The 21,069-nt window shown below is 41.2% G+C and overlaps 1 protein-coding gene across 1 annotated transcript in view; it reads right to left on the reverse strand.

Annotated features, from left to right (window-relative positions):
• Positions 1-20,613, reverse strand: part of LOC127633544 (retinoic acid receptor alpha-A) — a 324,627-nt gene extending 304,014 nt beyond the window's left edge. The window contains exon 1 of the mRNA XM_052112718.1: positions 20,423-20,613. The gene's annotated coding sequence lies outside the window, so the exon portion shown is untranslated. The remainder of the gene's footprint in view (positions 1-20,422) is intronic.
• Positions 20,614-21,069: the final 456 nt, after the last annotated feature.

The following is a 21,069-nucleotide window of genomic DNA, read 5'->3' on the forward strand; positions in this document are numbered from 1 at the left end:
CTTCAAGGTGGAGGGGGACAGCCTCCCCGGCAACCTCTCTTGCAGAAACGAGAGTACTGACCCGACTGCACATTTCTGCGGGTCTTCAGATCGGGAAGAACACCAATTTGCGAACAAGCGCCACTTTAGCCGTAAAGTTGCCTGGTAGAAAGAGCTCTGGCTTGGTTGATCGTTTCTATGATAGCAGGTGGTAAGCCACTTAGATCTTCCACATCCCGTTCAGGGGCCAGATGTGGAGGTTTCAGAGGTCTGGGCGTGGATGCCTTCCTCAGGGGAATTCGCCAGGGAGGGGCTATCACGAGGAGCGTGAGATCCGAGAACCAAGTCCATGTGAGCCAGTGTGGGGCCACCAGTTACTTTTTCCTCATCCTCCCTGACCTTGCACAGCATCCGTGAATTGAACCGGCTTGAATAAGGTGAGGCATTTCAGCACAGACTGAGCACGCTCGTTGGTGAGGCTATTATTTAGACTGAGTCTAACTCCATGCCGAGAAAAAAGATATTCTGAACCGGGGTTAGCTTGCTCTTTTCCCAGTTGACCTGAAGCCCTAGATGGCTGAGGTGCCTGAGCACCTGGTCCCTGTGGGTGCATAGTGGCTCTCGAGAGTGGGCTAAGATGAGCCAGTCATTGAGGTAATTGAGCATGCGAATGCCAACTTCCCTTAGCGGTGCAAGGGCTGCCTCTGCAATCTTTGTGAAGACGTAGGAAGGGTCAGTGTTGAGACAAGATAGAGACGTGGAAGTACGCGTCCTTCAGGTCTACCGCTGGGAACCAATCTTGATGCCCGACGCAATTTAGAATATGTCTTAGCATGATCATTTTGAACGGGAGTTTGTGTAAGGCCTGGTTGAAAACTTGCAAGTCCAAGATCGGTTGTAAGCCGCCGCCTATCTTGGGTACGATGAAGTGCTGTAGAAACCCTTCATCTCGGCTGGAGGGACAGGCTCTATCGAGTCTTTGTGTAAAAGGGTCGCGATCTCCACACGCAGGGTGTTGGCGTCGTCGCCGTGCACTGAGTTAAAGCGGACGCTGGCGATATGGAGTGGGGGCCTGGCAAACTGAATCACGTAGCTGAGTCGGATGGTCCTGGCCAATCAGCGCGACGGGCTTGAAGTGAGAGCCACGAGTCCAAGCTCCATGCAAGGGGCACTAAGGGGACGATTGTTTTTGACGTACCTGGTGAGGCTTTGCAGCAGGGCGGAGCAGGTAGTGTGGTGTCCTGAGGCTCTGGTGCTGAGAGAAGACTCAAAGCACTTACCAGTCATGTGTCCGGAGGCGAGAGGTTCGCGTCCGGGGTGCCGGGACTGCTGGAGTGTGGCACCAGGTTGCCGTGAGAATGGCATTTGCGGGCCAGGTGACCCAGGGAAAGAGGAAATTGCTCTATTATTGAGAATGTGGGTACCGAAGCCCGAAGTGGGTGCGGCAAAGAAAATACCTTTAAATGAAGATTCTCCCACCAGGAGTGGTCTGCTTACAAGCTCCGAGCAAACATCTTGAAGAAATGTAAGAAAGTAACCGGGGGGGTGGGTGCGTGGCTGTGAGCGGCACTCGGACCTGAGGAACCAATCGTCTAGCCATAAAGGCTTTGAGGAGGATGGAGGGTTCGGAAACAAGGAGCGTCGCGGGGGGGGGGGGCTGCTGGAGTGGCGTTCCTCCTTAAGAAGGAAAGCTGTGACTGCAACGTTGTCATGGTGAGGTTCTCGCAGTTCGAACACGAACCATCCACAAATGCCGCCTCAGTGTGATCGCTGCCCAGACACACGAGGCAGCGCCTGTGACCGTCAGGAGCAGACAACAATTTTCCAGGAAGTACACAGGGGTGGAAGGGCATCTTTAAAAAGACGCGTCCTGAAAAGGACGTTCAACGACAGCCGTGAATTTGCTATTTTAGAGAAAATAAACTCTTTTAAATATTGTATTTTAGCAGCACTGTCGAAGCGCCCAGGGGCAAAGCTGCACTGCCATGAAGAGGAGAAAGCCATTGATATGCGGCGTAGGATCCAACAGCGTAACCTCTGCAGAAGTGAGTGGAACAGTAAGTGATCTCAGCTCGCTGATCGCACAACCGCTTGGCGAAGAAGAAATCTCAATGGACAGATGCATGATTCCCTCCTTTTATTCCTGTATGTCTGGGGGAGGGACATGCAAATTCTGTCTGCCAATTTCTCATTGGCCTTATCTCAAGTTCAGAGGTAACCGAGGCCTTCAAAGAGGTGCGTCGAAGTGAGCGACAGACGGGGAACTGTATTATACTGCAGTATAGTTTTTTTTCCTTGCTTTTTTTTTGCAGCTCCATGTGTGAACTCTGCCATCCTTCAAATGCGTGTGTGTGTGTTTTCAACTATTGTAAAATAACCAAAGATTAATATTTGTGCTTGAGACATTCCTACCTCACTAATTATTCCCCTGTCTGTCTGAACATCAAACTCTTCTTGATCTCTCACTAACTCACTCATTCTCCTCTCATGAGCACAGGGCTTGCTCTCGTCTGACATGTGAAGATTATCTAAGACCATCAAAGCAAGAAAGGAAAGATAAAACGATGCACGATGCAGTATATAAAAAAATAATTTGTGTGTGTGTGTGTGTGTGTTTTCCATACTCTCCTGCGTGCTGCATCATGTCTTCAGTAAATTCACCACAGCATTACCAGTTTTACCCACTTTTGCTTCTTCTATAACACTGGCTATATTTGCAATGGAATATAATTTCTTACTGCATACTGCACAGAATATATTGAATACTGCCTACTATTTTTTAATAAGTATAGCTGCATCCCAAATCACACACTTCTGCACTATTCTACACAATTCTGTAGTGTAAAAAATTATTTTCACACCAAAAATTCAAGTGTATTTAAGTGTACTAAGAGTACACGGGTGATGCACTTCTTCATCCAAAATAAGGGAGTGTGGAATGTTGATCTACGTAGCAGAAGAGGCGGAGTTACCTGACAGCAATGCTGGCCTGACAATTTTTTTTTAATTAATGTTGAATGTGACAACTAGAAACACTTTTTTGAAAAAATCACCTTTCAAATGTGAGTTGAAATTGAAATTTTATAATGCAATAATCTTGAAATTTTTGGTCGATAGAGAGAGAGATATATATATCTCAATAAACATATTCCACATCATTGAGGATGCAGCTTTTAATTAACAATCGCTTCCTCATTTTATCTTGTTGAGTAAAGTGATTGAAACCAAGAGGTTGCATTAGATGGAAATTTATAGAAACAAAAAACAAAAGTAAACATTGATGGATAAAATGCTGACAGTAATTTTGCCTGATAAAAACACAAGAACTAGCACATCAGTATTCCTTTTCATAATCTTTAAAGGGATAGTTCACCCAAAAAATTGTATTCTCTCATCATTTAGTCAATATACAATGCAATTGAATGGTGATCTGAATTTTTAAGCTCTAAAAATCACAAAGGCAGCATAAAAGTCCATCCGACCCCATTGTTTACATCCATACCTTCAGAAGTGATATGATAGGTGTGTGTGAGAAACAGATCAATATTTATGTGCTTTTTTTACTCTATATCTCCACTTTCACATTTACATTTGAAAGTCACAAGTGGTGCCGGTTTAGTTTCACGTTCACATCTGAAAGTTAAAGTGGAGATTTGGAGTAAAAAATGACTTAACCCTATAACGCTGTATGTATAAAATATGATACACAACATTTGATGGGCGGCTCCTGTCTCACTCTCTGTTCAAACTGAAATGTAAAAAAAAAGTATGGTATGTAAGTTTCCCATGTTTATGGCACTATCTAGTGGTTGCTTGTGAAAAAAAGTGGTATCAATGTTTATATTGATCTATTTAAATTGACGGCGGACTTCCGCAAAAAAATACTCTTATGTTGGGATAAACGACAGCTTATTTTAATGAAGTAAAAGTGATTGGGGGCCTGGGACGCTCAGCAAGTATTGACGCTGACTACCACCAATGGGGTCGCTGTTGATTGGTTGTCATGTTATACTTGTCCATGTATTTAAGCCCTCATGTGTCATGTCTTTTGTCAGATATTGTTTTAGTGTAACGTTGTCAAGTCGTTTATGTATGTTTTGTTTTGCACTCATCGTCTTCGTCTGCCTGTTACTCCACTGCTAGCAATGTTACAAGGCTTTTGAGGTATATCTCTGTCATTATAAAGATCTCATTATTTTGCATTACAAGCTATGATGATGTCATCTTACCATAAGTTCCTGAGACCCAGCGAAAAAGTTTTATAATTTCCCATTTTTAAATGTCAATATAAGGTTTGGTGCATAAAATATATATGATAAAACATTTTATTAAAAAAATCATATTGTATTTGATGTGCTGAATTGTACTGTGATACATTTCAATCCATATTTATAGACCAAACTTGCTCAAAACATTCTTTAATCACTCCACTCCAGCTCCACTTGTCCATTTCCAGCTGCTCGCTCGGTCGCTCGCTCCACACCCTTGGATTAGAGACACCCTGCTCCGTGTTTTGCTCCATGACAAAATTAGTGCCTAACTACTACTACTATGCCCAAGTTATTTCAGTATGCTTTTAAATATCACAACCTTCCATGCAGAAGATGAATTAAATGAAAAACAAATACACAATACTAGAAAAGATACAATGTGCTTTATTGGAACACTAACATTAGCCCAAGTCTAAATTCAATTATTTTTATATCCTAATTTTGAAACTTGTTGGCACCATTTCTGAAATTGATCAATTCTATAAATTACTAGATGGAAAAAAAACCCCATTACAGAACAAAAATAAAACATGAAATTAAATCAAATTACTAAAAAAAGAAAAAAAAAAAAACATTTTTTATGTTTTTAAGCCTATGTATTATTGCCTATTATTTTTTATTATTGCACTTCTTCTAATTAACCTTGTCCTCTAATGCTGTGAATGAAAGAATTCTCAGAATGTTCTACATTTTTTTAATTAAAACTAGATAAGACTATCAAAACTACATGTTTTTGAATTCACTTTTAGAAATACTAGCTTTTTGAATTTTTTAAAAGATTTTAAATCTACATTTCTCTTTTTGCGTTCTTAATCTGCAAATGTATAATGCATAAATTAACCTACAGCACTAAAATAAATGTAGATGGCAATTGATTAAAGTCAAATTCACCAATATTAACATCAGTTAAATTCAGTTGATGTTTTAGGTTGTTAAAAGTTCAATTCTATTTAATGCGGGACATAATACCCTACAGTTAAGACTGTGATGCATTAGTTAAAACAGGGTTTCTGCAGGTTCAAAATAATTAAATTTAAGGCGTTTTAAGGCCAAATAAAAGACAATTTTAAGACTACTTCTGTAATAATCACAATAAAAAACACATTAAATAATTCATTAGCTGATAGATACAAAACCACTGAGACTACTTGGATGTCTCTGGACATGTTTTTTATATTTTATTGTGTGTGTTTAAAAAAAAAAATAGTTAATACAATATTAAAACTCTAAATGAATTCATTAAGAATGCATGTAGCCTAAAATATGTAGCCTATATTGAGACCATTCTCTTTAGTCACTTGCTGTCCAGCAAGACTTGACGCAATGACCAATGCTTTGGCAACATCACCACTTATGTCAAACACGGGAGTGGTGACAAAAAACATGCGTAAAAATACACTTTTATGGGATTCATTTGTTGAAAAATGATTCCGAGGGCTCTCGTTGACTGCTGTGCTTCAAGATCATCAACAGAGCTGACTGGACTGAGATCATTTCAACTGTATTATTATTATTATTATTATTATTATTAACTCATATCATTAATGTAATTGTATCACTTAAGCATATGTATGCATTAATGATGGTTTTGTGTCATTTTTTTAATCATCTAATCTGTCAAACCTAACACAACAGTCTGCGTATCCACCGCCATTTTTGTAAATAAGAGGATTAGTCTCTAGACTTTATTCACTAATTGAATTCACTATTCACTAATGGAAATGAAGCTGTGAGGGATAGATTTACCATCTCTTCAATGGCACGAACACTATAAATCTGTAAAAAGATCCAATATCCCATCTGATTTTCCACAACTCATGTTGTCAGGAGTTTTAAGTCTACTGAGTGTCCTTGCAAAGATATTTTTCCAATGTTTTGTCTGCAGAACGATCCAAAAACACTTTAAACTGCAGTACAGCCCATTGAAGAGACTGTACGTCTATCCTACACAGCCTCGTTGTCATTGTCATTAAAAAGCAAAGATGGCACTGCGGTGAATAAGATCCAGCATGTGCTGAAGAACATTTAGATATTTTTTCTTGGCAGATACCTTTAATAAATACTTTAACAGGTAATTAAATGTAAGAGAATGGTGACTGAAACTCCCTAATATCTCCTTTTGATATCCACTGAAATAAGAAAGTCATACAGGTGATGACAATTTAAATTTTTTAAGTAAAAGTCAAAACTCATCAGTTACCATAAAAATGTCCATTTAATGTTGACAATATGTATTGAAAATGTTAACAGATTAAATTCTGAAAGAGAACTGTGCTGCATAATTAGTTATGATGTATATTGAAAACAAATTATATACTAAATATTAAATATAGATAATATATTTTCTTAATATTATAATTTATATAATTATATTATTATTGTTTTGAATATTACTACAAAAACATTTAAATTGAGATGGCAGAGAAAATACCTGTATATGTTAGATGGAGCTCAAGAGAGGTGGAGATGAGAGATATACAGTACCAGATGTAACTCTGCAGCTGAGTAGATCTGTTAGATTCACAATTCTTGTCAAAGGTAATGTAAAATAAGGAAGCGCCATGATTTGAAAGGAATCAAAAGATGCTCCAACCTTGCGCGCTTGCAAACTGCAATGTTGACAGCTTTGTCGATTATAAGCAGGAGTGACAGTGTTAGCGCATCACTGGTTTAAGGAGACGCAAAATAACGGCATTTGCATTTCTGATTAACGGTTTTATGAAGGTATATACATGTTAAGTTCAGTAAAAATTCACTTCCCATCTGTCACTCACTCGAAGTTGTGTCGATGTAGTGACACTAGTGGTCACTCTTGGGAGCCTCTAATCTTTGTAATGTAAATGTATGGCTGTCTAGTGTTATATGAGAGTGGAGTGGTGTAGTGGGCTAAAGCACTAAACTGTTAAGCAGAAGATTGCTGGTTCATCATCGCTTTGGTTAAAAGCATCTGCCAAATGCATAAATGTAAATGATAAAAGGCCAATGGGAATTGCTGAGTGGTATTTGCATGCCCCCCCCCCCGGACATACAGGTATTAAGGAGGAGGCATGCATTAAGGAGGGAGCTTCGGGCCCGCCCCGGCGTCGTGCCCCCCACAGTAAGCAGACGCCACCTGTCTCATGGCCGGCCACGAAGAAGAAGTCTTCGAAACACCCCGGAGACGGGCGACCCAGGGACCAAGAGACCCGCTATTCCGGAGCTGGTGAACAGACCACTCCATCCCCCGGTGGAGGGTCAGTAGGAGAATATTTTGTTCCTCTCTCATTTAATTTTGCTGCACGCTCAATTAGCTGTGGTACCCAACAGTTTCCTCAGTCCCTAGGTCACATAACCTGTGTATACGGCTGTCACCCCGACCACCGTCTCTATCTCTCTTTGGCAGGTCCAGCGTCCCGGCGGCAGTTTCCCCGCCCCTGCGCACCAAGCTGTGGCACAACCATACTCAAACCCGGATGGTTTTGACGGACCGCGGGGACGAAACACCTCCTCCCCCTCCTCGACCGATCCGCTGGTGAGTATCAGGAGTCAGGTAAGTGCTTCGATGTCTCTTGACTCAGCACCGCCACAGGGCTCAAACCCCATCAATGTGGCCTCCCTGGCTCCGCACCGCTGCGAGGCCCCATCCGCCGGTACATCCGATGAAATTGTTCCCACTTCACCAAGGTGAAGAGCGAGAACGCCGCCACCTTGCACACAGAAATCACCACCCTTCTACGGAAGCATGCGATAGATGAAGAGATGAAGAGCGTGTTCTACAGCCCCTACTTCATTGTACCGAAAAAAGGTGGTGGGTTGCAGCCAATCTTGGACTTACAAGTTCAGAACCGGGCTTTACACAGACTTCCGTTCAAGATGCTGATGCTAAGGCACATTCTAGTGAGCCTCTGGCATCAAGATTTGTTTGCGGCGGTAGACCTGAAGGATGCGTACTTCCACATCTCGATTCTACCTCGACACAGACCCTTCCTGCGGTTTGCATTCAAGGGTTGGGCGTACTAGTACGAAGTCCTCCATTTCGGCCGATCCTTGTCCCCTCGCGTCTTCACGAAGGAAGACCTTCCCTTAACGGAGCAGCCCTTGCTCCGTTAAGGGAAGTGGGCATCTGCATTCTCAACTACCTTGACGACTGGCTAATCTTAGCTCACTCTCGGGACGAGTTGTGTGCACACAGGAACCTGGTGCTCGAGCACATCAGCCAGCTAGGGCTTCGGGTCAACTGGGAAAAGAGCAAGCTCCTCCTGGTTCAGAGCATCTCTTTTCTTGGTTTGGAGTTGGACTCGGTCTCGATGATGACACGCCCCACGAACGAATGAGCCCAGTCAGTGTTGACCTGTATGAAGGCGTTCAGACAGAAGACCGTGGGCCACTGAAACTATTTCAGAGGCTCTTGGGGCATATGGCATCCTTGGCGGTGGTCAAACCGCTCGGGTTCATGCATGTGAGACCGCTTCAGCACTCCCGAGAAGGCATGGCACCATGGGACACATCACGTGGCCATCACACCGATCTGTCACCGCCTTTTCAGCCCTTGGAACAACCTCGTATTTCTTTGGGCAGGGGTTCCCCTAGAACAGGTCTCCAGGCGCGTCGTGTTTTCAACCGACGTCTCCACAATGGGCTGGGGCGCTGTATGCAATGGGCACATGGCCACCGGCCCCTGGATGGCTCCACGGCTACGTTGGCACATCAACTGCCTCGAGTTGTTGGCAATACTGCTCGCCCTGTGGAGGTAGCCTACCAAACGTTGATTCAGGGCAAGCATGTGTTGGTTCGAACAGACAACACGGCAACGGTAGCATAATCAGGTGGGTTACACTCCCCTCGCATGTCACAACTCGCCCACCGTCTCCTCCTCTGGAGTTAGCAGCACCTCATGTCGCTGCGAGCCACTCACATCCCGGACGACCTCAACAGCACGGCGGACATGCTGTCATGACAGGTCACCCGCAAAGGAGAGTGGAGACTCCACCCTCAGGTGGTTCAGCTAATCTGAAGTCGATATGGACAGGCACAAGTAGACCTGTTCGCCTCCCCGGAATCCACCCACTGCCCGCTCTGGTACGCCCTGATCGAGGCTCCCCTTGGTATAGACGCGTTGGCACACAGCTGGCCGCCTGGACTATGCAAGTATGCGTTCTCCCCAGTGAGCCTGCTTACACAGACCCTGTGCAAGGTCAGGGAGGATGAGGAGCAGGTCACCCTAGTGGCTCCCTACTGGCAAATTCCCCTGAGGAAGGACCATCTTTCTCAGGGACGGGGCACCATCTGGCACCCACGACCAGACCTCTGGAACCTCCATGTCTGGCCCCTGGAGGGACGTGGAAGACCTCAGTGGCCTACACCTGCCATGGTAGACACCATCACTCAGGCTAGGGCCTCCTCTATGAGGCGCCTGAATGCCTTGAAGTGGTGTCTGTTCGCTAGGTGGTGTCCTTCCCGACACGAAGACCCCCTGAGATGCGCAGTCGGCTCAGTGCTTTCCTTTCTGCAGGAGAGGTTGGAGGGATGGCTGTCCCCCTCTACCTTCAAGGTATATGACTAAGCTATATTAAACAAATGTCTCATCATAATACTTCAATACTAAGTAATAATGTACTCAGTGAAAAACCAAAACATCCACTATGTCACCAAAATCCACTATGCAGAGGATTAGACCCACTATGTCATCACGCTACAGTCTGCAGCGAGGACCCTCTCGACTGGATCAGACAGTTGTTGGGTTCAATCGCCGTTCTCCACTCACTCCGCTGCTGATCATGCCCACTTTCGGTGCATCTTTTAAAAATGTGGTGAGATCTCAACTGTGCTGAAACGGGGGTGTTGCGACCCTTGTTTAAAGCCTAATGTATCAAATATGATACATAAAAAAACATGTGCAATTTGTTATTACAATTTGTTTTATACAATTTGTTTTGACATTAAACAGTTTAATGTCAAAACCTTAGAATTTTTACAGGGTTAAATATTGTTCTGTTTCTCACCCACACCTATCACATCACTTCTGAAGACATGGATTTAAACATGGTGGAGTCGTATGGATTACTTTTATGTTTCCTTCATGTTATTTTTGAAGGTACAAAGGTCTGGTCACCATTCACTTGCATTGTATGGACCTACATAGCTGAAATATTCTTCTAAAAATGATTGTTTGTGTTCAGCAGAAGAATGAAAGTCATACACATTTTGGATGGCATGAGGATGAGTAAATGATGAGAGAATTTTCATTTTTGGGTGAACTACTCCTTTAAGTGCATTACCTCTCTGTGCGCTCTATATGTGTGTTGCGGCACACGCAAGCGAGAGAGTGCAAGCATCAGACCTTGAGAAGAGGGCACCTTTTAATGCAAAAATGAAGCATAAGTAACTAATGACAGATACAAATTAATAGAATGATTATTTGTATTGCAACCTCTTATTGGAAAGCACATTCCCTACCAAGTGGCGGCAGTTTGCATAACCGGGACAGAAGCAATACTTTAACATTTCTACTGACAAACACTTTTCTACTTGTACATCGCCCACCCCTTCCCACACTGTGAATGCGTATGTTATTTGAGATATAAGCACTGAATTGAGTTTGTCTAAAGCTAGCAGCAACAGTGACTGTGAAACGTCCATCAGCTGAAAACGGCAAATACTTTAGTATAACATTAAAATAACATTAGTGTTGCATTGATTACTATATTTTGAAAACTCACAAAATAGATGGCCAAGTGTATAGTGTAAATAGACAGTATGTAGTGTGGAATTTGGGATCAAAACAGAATCCATTATGCAACACTAAAGATTTCAAACAGTGAGTGTTATGTTACCTTGTGATTCACACAGGACCAGGCCCAACAGAAACTTTGTTTAGTAAATAAAATAGTTTACCAAATTTGATGGCACCCTCAGCTAAGAATAAAATTGTAGCATACAGCAGCAACACAAGATGTTTGGCAGGGCGTTAGACTGAACTATGTACACAGACCTGAGATCAGTTCATAGAGTTTGAGTTTCAAATTAGATGATCTCCTAAACGCACCACACCGCAGATCTTGAACAACTCGAGACGAAGGCTCGCTTCAGTGTAGTTTGAGAGACTGCCACTGATATTTTTAGAGTTAAAGACAGCTCTCCCCAAAAACACTACAGTTAGATGTATGAATTTCACTGTCACAGAGATGATGGCTCCTGTGGAATCACTTTAAGGAATGCAGATTTTCTTTAAAAAGCTTCGGTGTGGGCTATTATTTGCTGATTTTTATATCAAAGAACATCACAGTTTAGCTTTTCTCAAATGTCTGTTAGTGTGCTACAGCTGATGCTCAGTTGCACTTTAAATGGACAGAACTGTCATCATTTACTCACCCATATCAGCAGAATGTTCATGTTGCTCTTTTTCATATAATGAAAGTGAATATGGACGGTGGCTGTCAAGTAAAAAAAAGAAAAGCCCCTTAAAAGTCGAATTAAAGTGGTCGATACGAGTCAGAGCTGTGGCTATGTGGGCAGCCACAAGTGACCAGAGTTCAAGGTCCTGTTCCATTTCCCCCATTTCCCTTCATATTTCCTGGCCCACTCTCCCATCTAATAAAGGCAAAACATATTAAAGAAGCCCTATTATGCTTTTTGGGATTATACCTTAACTTTACTGTGTAATAAAGCTGTTTGTGCATGTAAAAGGTCTGCAAAGTTACAAAGCACATAGTCCACACCAAAGGGAGTTACGCTCTCCCACAGAAAACACAGCTCCTGAACTGTCAAGTCAAGCCATTACTTCCGTGACATAGCTACGTCACTATGTAATACATTTGCATAATGCCTGCCTAATGCTGCGTTCACACCGGACGCGAATAGCGCGTCAAATTCGCGCCTACCGCGTCTAGTTATACGCTTGACCACTTTGAATACATTCGCGCGTCAAGAGCGAAATTGACGCGCGTAAAAAACAAAAGTTTGAAGCGAAATTTACGCGCGTGACGCGCGTCGGAGGCGAAATCCGATGAAACTCCGGAGGCGAAACCCGTTGACGGCCATCTTTTTACAAGATGGCTGATGTTGACCGAGCATTCGTGGAGAGAGTCACCACTCTGTATTTGCTCTGGAGAGCAGAACAGCGGCGTATGGGTCGTCATCGCCGTACTTGGGTCCACCAGACCCTCCGGAGGCGTTCCCAGTTCTGCGAATTTCATCATTTGCTCCAGGAGCTGCGCCTGGATGACGGCCGCTTTCAGCGGTACTTCCGCTTGTCCCGCGCCCAGTTTGATGACCTGTTGTCCCGCAATTTCAATAAAACTGTAAACCCTCGCTCTGAGTTTGCATGTTTTGATGTCCACATGTTCTTGTTCAAGAAATTACAGTGACTGTAGCATTTCTATCGTAAAGAAGTGGACAAATATTAAAGATTAATTTGTATTTACAACTTACCAGGTTGCCCAATCTCCTCACTGACCCTCTTCCAAGCGAGGTCCTTTTTGTTCCTGTCTCTGTAAAAATATGAAGTGGAATCGTACAATTCTGGGTGACTGCTTACAGCAAGAATTAATTTTTCCTCCATAAGTTAGCTGTCAGTGATTTTGGAATGAAAGATTCCGAGCGGGAGTTTATGTCACTTTACCTCCTGAGTGACAGCAGGCAGCTAGGCTCCTGATTGGTTAACGCGGCGCGAATTGACGCCAAAATTCAGATTTTTCAACTCGGGCGGCAGACGCGAATTCGCGTCAAACGCGTGAATGCACAATATGCACCATTCGCGCGAACTTGACGCGCGAATGAGGCGTATTCGCGTCTACCGCGCCGCGCTCTATGCCTCATTCGCGCCGCAGGAATTTTTTACGCGCGTAAAGCGTCTTTGCATTGACTTAACATTGAAATCACTCGCGCCTGACGCGCTATTCGCGTCCGGTGTGAACGCAGCATAAGGGCTACCTCGGTTATGGTAAGAGGCGTTACATTTCTGACACACGCTGGGCCAGCTGACCAATCAGAGCAGACTGGGCTTTTCGGAAAGGGGGCCTTTAAAGAGACAGGAGATAAATGAGAGCATTTGAGACAGAGGGTGAAAAGAGCTGCTGCTGCAGCAATGTGCAATTTGAGAAAAATAAAGCATGTAAACCTATTCCAGTAGATCTCCAAAATAAAATTATGAACCTGTAAATTAGCATAATATGGGCTCTTTAAAAAAGTAGTTATTTCTTACCCTCTGCTGCAGCTCTCAAATCAACAGCTTAAAAGCCCTGGTCATCATCTACTTTCAGTGTCTAGAAAAGAGCAGCATGAACATTCTGCTAAACATCTAGTTTTGTGTTCCACGAAAGAAAGTGAGGGTGAGTAAATGGGAAGAGAATTCTCATTTTTTACTGAAATATTCCTTAAATTACATCTTAATTTATCATCTATATCAAAAGCAACATAAAGGAGAGTATGGTTGTCAAATACATATTGGTATATCAGGTCCAAAATGATAACGATGAAACATTAAACTCCCTGATAATACTAGCAATATCATATAACAATCCACAACACCTGATACGTGTCTCATTTCATTTGACGGGAAACATTGTACTCTACACGCTGTGCTAACACAAGTGAAATATAATGTCCCAATCAGAGCAGTTGAAAATAATTAAATTGCATTTGCCAGGAGATGTTGAGTCACTATCAAGTTTCTAATACCAGAATGCATTTTCCATTTCACGCGGACACTCGTCTCACTCATCGACAAGCGAAGTGGATAAAGAACGAGAGGTCTCCGCTCATCAGAGACGAGGAAAGCGCTGAACATGCGTCATTTTTGAACGTCAAACAAGGATACACGCACACACAGCGAAATACTATAGCTGCTATTACGACTGCCATGTTTCCTAATACTTGTGTTTTGTATTGAACATTGTTTGCATTTGTGTTCCAGCTGTTTAAGATTGGAATAGTGGCGAAAACGAGTTATATTTAACAAGGCAACGTTTAATAAGTACATTCGATAGATCTGGACTCTCACACACAGATAAACACACACTTGGCAGTAATGAATAGTGTAGTGTATGTAAGAAGAGTGTATTGTACGATGACCTTATGATTTAATTACATACACCAGATGGCAACCAAGTTTCCATGAATACCAGTTATCTTCAAACTAAACTCTACAGTGTGCATTTCACAATGTTCAGCTACACAGGTTCCAGCTCACTTAGATTCAAATGGAACAAATATATTCCATAAAACCTTAATGGCACACAAATGTATTTATATACAGATAATTAAACACAGAGCCTTCGTAACAAGACACCTTTCTCAGTCAGTTTTCTCAGGCAACTATTTCACATTTCAGGTGAATACAGATTCTTAGCTTCAGCTTGTCAGACCTGTTACAGTATTAGACAGAATTAATTTGATATGTATTTCATATTATGGTTATTTTATGAACTAAATTAATAAAATAAAAAAATGCAGATATACACAAATATATAAGTTGTCTGTAGGGCTGCCCACAACCAAAGATTTTCCTAGTCGACTAGTAGTCATTAGTTTAAGCTATTAGTTGACTAGTTGTCGCATGTTTATGATATTAATTTAATTACTTAAATATAAATTTTTTGGGGGGCATCCGAAAATGGTTTGAGTTCCAGGACTGAGAAAGAATGTTACATTGCTAACACTGTTCTATATTACACAGCAATACTAAACTGTAATAATGAGCCTTTAAAATAAGCGAGCCACAGCGACACCTGTGAAAGCGGTAATGATTCTGAATGTGTCGGAAAAACCAGCAAGGAGACTGTCTGAACATTTTTGTTAATGTTTGGAGTGGTGGTGGTGTAGAAGGCCACCACCATTGTGTCCTTGAGCAAGGCACTTAACTCCAGGTTGTTCTGGGGGGATTGTCCCTGTAATAATTGCACTGTAAGTCGCTTTGGATAAAAGCATCTGCCAAATGCATAAATTAAAATATGTTAATTTCTAGAGAGAAATGCACATTAGGGTTGTGCCAACAGACGATGATCTCGGGGATCGATGATGGACAGAGTGATCGTCAATATCAAATCAAATCACTTTACTGTCACACTACAATATACACAAGTGCAACAGTGGGTGAAAGTCTTGTGTGCAGTTCCGAGCAACATAGCAGTCATGACAGTGACGAGACATATACCAATTTACAATAAACAACATACTTACACAATTTACATATCAAATGTACACATACACAACGCAATACTAATATACAATGTACAGTAAACAATACACACAATATAGAATACATGTACAATAAAAATGTATAAAAAATATATATACAGTGGTTATATTGTGGAGAAAATATGTTGACAGTCCAGTGTGAGATAATAAGATGAAGATGAATAAAGTGCAGTGCTAATTATTGATCCTGATAGATCAAGAGTTCAACAGTCTGACTGCTTGGGGGAAGAAGCTATCATGTAGTCGGCTGGTGCGGGTCCTGATGCTGCGATACCGCCTGCCTGATGGTAGCAGTGAGAACAGCCCATGACTCGGGTGGCTGGAGTCTCTGATGATCCTCCGAGCTTTTTTCACACACCGCCTGTTACATATGTCCTGGAGGGAGGGAAGCTCACCTCCGATGATGTTTCTGGCAGTTCGCACCACACTTTGCAGGGCTTTGTGGTTGTGGGCGGTGCAGTTGCCGTATCAGGCGGTGATGCAGCCAGTCAGGATGCTCTCTACAGTGCTGGTGTAGAACCGTGTGAGGATGTGTGTGTTCTCAGTAATGTGGACACCGAGGAACTTGAAACTGCTGACTCTCTCCACCGGTGCTCCATTAATTGTGATGGGGCTGTGTTCTCTGTCTTTCCTCCTAAAGCTAACCACCTGATGTCTGCCTGACATGAAATCCAGGATCCAGCTGCACAGCGAGTTGTTTAAGCCCAGAGCCTGGAGTTTCTCATCAAGCTTGGAGGGCACTATGGTGTTGAATGCTGAGCTGTAGTCTACAAACAGTATTCTCACATATGTGTTTCTTTTTTCCAGATGGGAGAGAGCAGTGTGTATTGTAGATGCAATGGCATCATCAGTGGAGCTGTTGTTGTTGTGGTAGGCAAACTGCAATGGGTCCAGTGAGGTGGGCAGCACAGAGCAGATGTGATCTCTGATTAACCTCTCAAAGCATTTGCTAAAGCATTTTGCAATAGCTGATGCCTTTGACCATGTCATGACGATATTTGGCTTGTTCCCTTTACAAAAAGCTTCACTAGGGTGCTGGGCTGAGAAAAGCGCTTTGGGAATAATCCTACATTGTGACCAGCTGTAAATATGTGTGAGATGTCCTTGAGTCGAAATCTCAAGCTCATGTCTGAGACCTCTCGCGTTCTTGTGAGCACACAACCGTAGGGGTCCGGACAGCCTCAGTGTGGCGGCGTGGGTATTCTCGTTCCCAAAGTGCTTTACTCAGTGCAGCATCCTAGTGAAGGTTTTTGTAAAGGGAACGTCTCGGGTTATGTAGTGTAACCCTTGTTCCCTGAAAAAAGCGGAACGAGATGCTGCGCTTCTTTGCCACACTGGGATGTCCCAGGACTGCTATTAAAAAATAAAATATATATATATATATATATATATATATATATATATATATATATATATATATCTGATCGACACGCTGGTGACGCACACGTCTATTTATAGCCTGGCCACAGGTGCGTCCAATGATCTCACCAGCCAAGGCTATAAATTCCGGTCAATGTTCACTAACGTGTTACACACATATTCACAGCTGGTCACAATGTAGGATTGTTCCCAAAGCACTTTTCTCAGTGCAGCATCTCGTTCTGCTTTTTTCAGGGAACAAGGGTTACACTACGTAACCTGAGACATTTTCCCATTAATGTATTCAATTATAATTATTATTAGTCTATTATTATTATTAAATTACAAATAATTTGCCTGTAGACACATGTGCTTGAAGAAACGGATGACAGAAAAGCCATCAATGCGCATGTATGACATGCTGTTTGTATGGAGGCGTGCAGTCTCGTGGAACACATGCATGTAAAGGGTTCTCACTATTACTTTGTTTCCATTTTCTTTTCTTTGCAAGAACAGTATCGTATATGAGTGCGGCTAATGACCTCAGTAGTCTAAGCTCAGGAGGTGCTTTGAGTTCAGTTGAACAGTTCATTGTGACCAAAACTCTGCAACCTATACATCTGTGATTAAAACATAAAATAATGTTCACCTCGAACCATGATTTATATTTCAGTGATTCTTATAATTATTATTTTTACATTTATAATTGTTTTTATTTTCCACCTGCATGTTTAGACAGATACTTGCCTGAAGGTAAATGGAAAGGTGGTTACTTATATAGACTTTTATAGACAATTATTTATTTTTTTTATCACTTATCATTACTTTTATTTTATTTGGAGTGCAATTTGACTTTAGAAATGTATTTGATGAAGTTTTTTGTTTTTAAAATAAATTAATGTAATTTTCAAAGCAAAATCACTAAAGCAAGAATATTCACCGATCCCTCAGCCCGGGGGTTGCTAATGTATTTGGATATTGTGAGATTTATATATATATATATATATATATATATATATATATATATATATATATATATATATATATATATATATATATATATATATCGTGAAATAGGGAACAAATATTTATTCACACACATGTATTTTCCTGGACAATGAAATATGGGTAGAGAATGCACGTATAAAGTAGGTTCTTTGCCAGAGAGATGTTGTCCTTCACAACTGTTGTAAAGCCATCTTGCAAAAACAGCACACATTTTAAATGCACTTAATGTTTTTTCCAGTTTTATTTGAATATTTAGTTAAAATAAATAAAAAATAAAGTTCAAAGTTTGAAATCAAGATGTCCTGCTTTATTTTGTAGGCTTACCTCTACCCCTGCTTAACAAAAATTACCCCATAGTACCACCTAGCATCCAACCAGTGGTTTCCTGTGCAGATTTTCTTTCTGCGACCAACCGACCAATCAAAACTTGGTCGACCAAGACTCTTCTCATCGACTAACACTTGGTCGACTATTAGGGGGCAGTCCTAGTTGTCTGAGAGAGTAGAGAAAATGACTTGATAAAGACGTGCTGATAGGTGGATCTCTCCTCAGGATTATGAGTAGTGTAGTTCTTCACTAGGAATTCAGCTATTAAACATGATTTTTTTTTAACTGAAGCTGAAATGATGCTGATTTATGGCTTTTACAAAAGCAAAACATCACCTAACAACCTCAGAGCTCTTGGTAGGTATGTTTTGAAAGGTTTCAAGTTGAGTTAGACTGATATATTGTGATACAGATAGTTCCTTTATGGAATGTTTGGTTCTAAAAAAAAAAAAAGTTAACACCATTAACATTTAATAGGACCCTTTGGATAAACTGTAGTTCTTGAGAAGCGAGTCAGTTCACACAAACGGCGCTAATGTCACATGCATTGACCGTCAGGAAAACAGATGGTGGGAGACATTATGCTGATAACTGCGTCAAGCATTTGATCAATGTAGCACAGCAGTAGAACATCCCCGCATAGCACAGAAAGAGCTCAGAACTTTGTAACATGATTGCAGCAGGAAAACAGCTGCCATTTGCACACTTGCCTTGCACTGTGAGGAATGGTCCGAAAATTGCAAGGTGAAATATAAGTGTGAGAGCGATGTGAACATTAATTATCTGAAGCTCCTGACCCATATCTGCATGATTTTATGCACTACACTGCTGCCAAATGATTGGCTGATTACATAATCACATGGATGTTTGTTGGTGTCAGTCAGGCTGGTTTGAGTATTTATGTAACAGCTGATCTCCTGGGATTTTCACACACAACAGTTTCTAGAATTTACTCAGAATGTTGCCAAATATCCAGTGTGTGGCAGTTCTGTGGACAGAAATGCCTTGAGAGAGGTCAACAGAGAATGGCCAGACTGGTTTGAACTGACAGTCTATGGTAACTCAGATAACCACTCTGTACAATTGTGGTGAGAACAATATCGTCTCTGAATGCTATTCTGCGCTGTTTTGGTGGCACGAGGGGGACCTATGCAATATTAGGCAGTTTGCATTTGTGTGGTGCAATATTTAACTGCTGTTACATTGCAATTACTCTCATATGATTAATGAACCTTACAAAGAACTACATAGAAACCACCAAAATACCACTGGTATTACAGATACTATTTCTAGAATACAACTGTGGGATCTTGGTTTGCCAAAACAGAAATTAAAGAAACAAAATCCCACAATTACCAAAAAAGTACTTTAATATAATAGTAGACTACCATCACCATAATAGTACTATTATTCTTTTTTTTATAAAAAAAATACAATGAAATAGCAATTTGTGTGTGTGTGTGTGTAAATCTATATATTGCAGTCATGACAGTGATGAGACATATAACAATCAACAATAAACATCGGATTTACACAACACAATTTACATATCTAATATACACATAATTATACACAACACAATATACAAACAATAATATAAAATGTACAGTATTCAATACAGAGTATACAATAAAAAATATAAATAAATATACAGTGAGGTTGTGATTTCTGTGTGGGAATTGACATTAACAACCATGGTAAAACCACCTACCTTCACTGCCACGATTACAATTAAGCAACGGAACATGCCATCTTTAGCAAACTACAGAGTTTATAATACACGAGCGCTGGAATGGAAAATATAGGACTTAGAAAATCAACATCAATAAATATAGATAGATATCGACATCAACAGGTGTCAATTAAATATGCAGACTATAATTTGATTGAAAAGACCTTAATTACCATATTTTAGCATTTTCTGTCATAAATGTCTGTGTGAATTTGCGAAAAAATAAACACCAGCCAACAGAATTAAAATAACCTCAAATCATAGCTGTGGCTCAAAGCCAAGAGAGCTGCCTACTAAGACAGCATCTTTACTCATCGACCCCAGTGAACTGCGCGCGCAAGAGTAAGACATGAAAAGCATCAAAATACTGCCTAAGTATTCAGCTCACTAAGATTTGCGACGCGGTACACATTATTCACCATTATCTTGACAGTTTTTGAATTGACATTTTACTAAATTCACATCTCAGTGTCATGCTGTCTATTTAGTCCGAAAATTAAAAACAACTCTACTGTGCGTTATTGCAGCATTTGCTTTGTAAAAAGAGTAAATGAAGAACGCGGATAAATACCTGGACCTGTTGACTCCGCCCACCGCCGCCTCACCTCCAGCCGAGGCAGATGATGTCGGAGTAAAGTTCCCCGTCCGCTCCAGAACAGCGAAATAAACGCAGGATTAAGCGCCTTCACATGTGCATGAGTTCAAATTGAGACAGAGCCCCGTGTGAAGCAGCGGCCATTGGAGATTCATGTGTGCTGTGTGTCTGTGAGACCCAACACGAGTCAATGAACCCGCCCCGTTTCCTCAAAGTCCCGTTAACTCTCTCATCTCCATCTGTGACAACACTCTTCACTGTGGGGCCATTATATGCTGTTCAAACGAACAAAACATTTCAGTAAAAAAAAAGAAAAGAAAAAAAAAATTCTAACAGACATTATTACATTATATATGCAAATTTCACAAGTTAGATATCACACGATTTTATTGTTTTGTTTATTTTATAACAAAAATGTGATGTAAATAGCACAGTTGGAAGAGAAATATATTTCCCAAAAAAAAAGTATACTAAATGAAAAAATACAGAGAAATATGATACATGGCAATATATGTGACATACATAGCCTATACATTAATTATTTGTTCATAACTTGTTTTCATTAAAAGGTCATATGTGGAACAGATATGTCAAAATATTACAAAATTGCCATTTTGAATGGT

Source organism: Xyrauchen texanus, chromosome 40 (assembly GCF_025860055.1).
Source record: "Xyrauchen texanus isolate HMW12.3.18 chromosome 40, RBS_HiC_50CHRs, whole genome shotgun sequence".
Lineage (NCBI taxonomy): Eukaryota > Metazoa > Chordata > Actinopteri > Cypriniformes > Catostomidae > Xyrauchen > Xyrauchen texanus.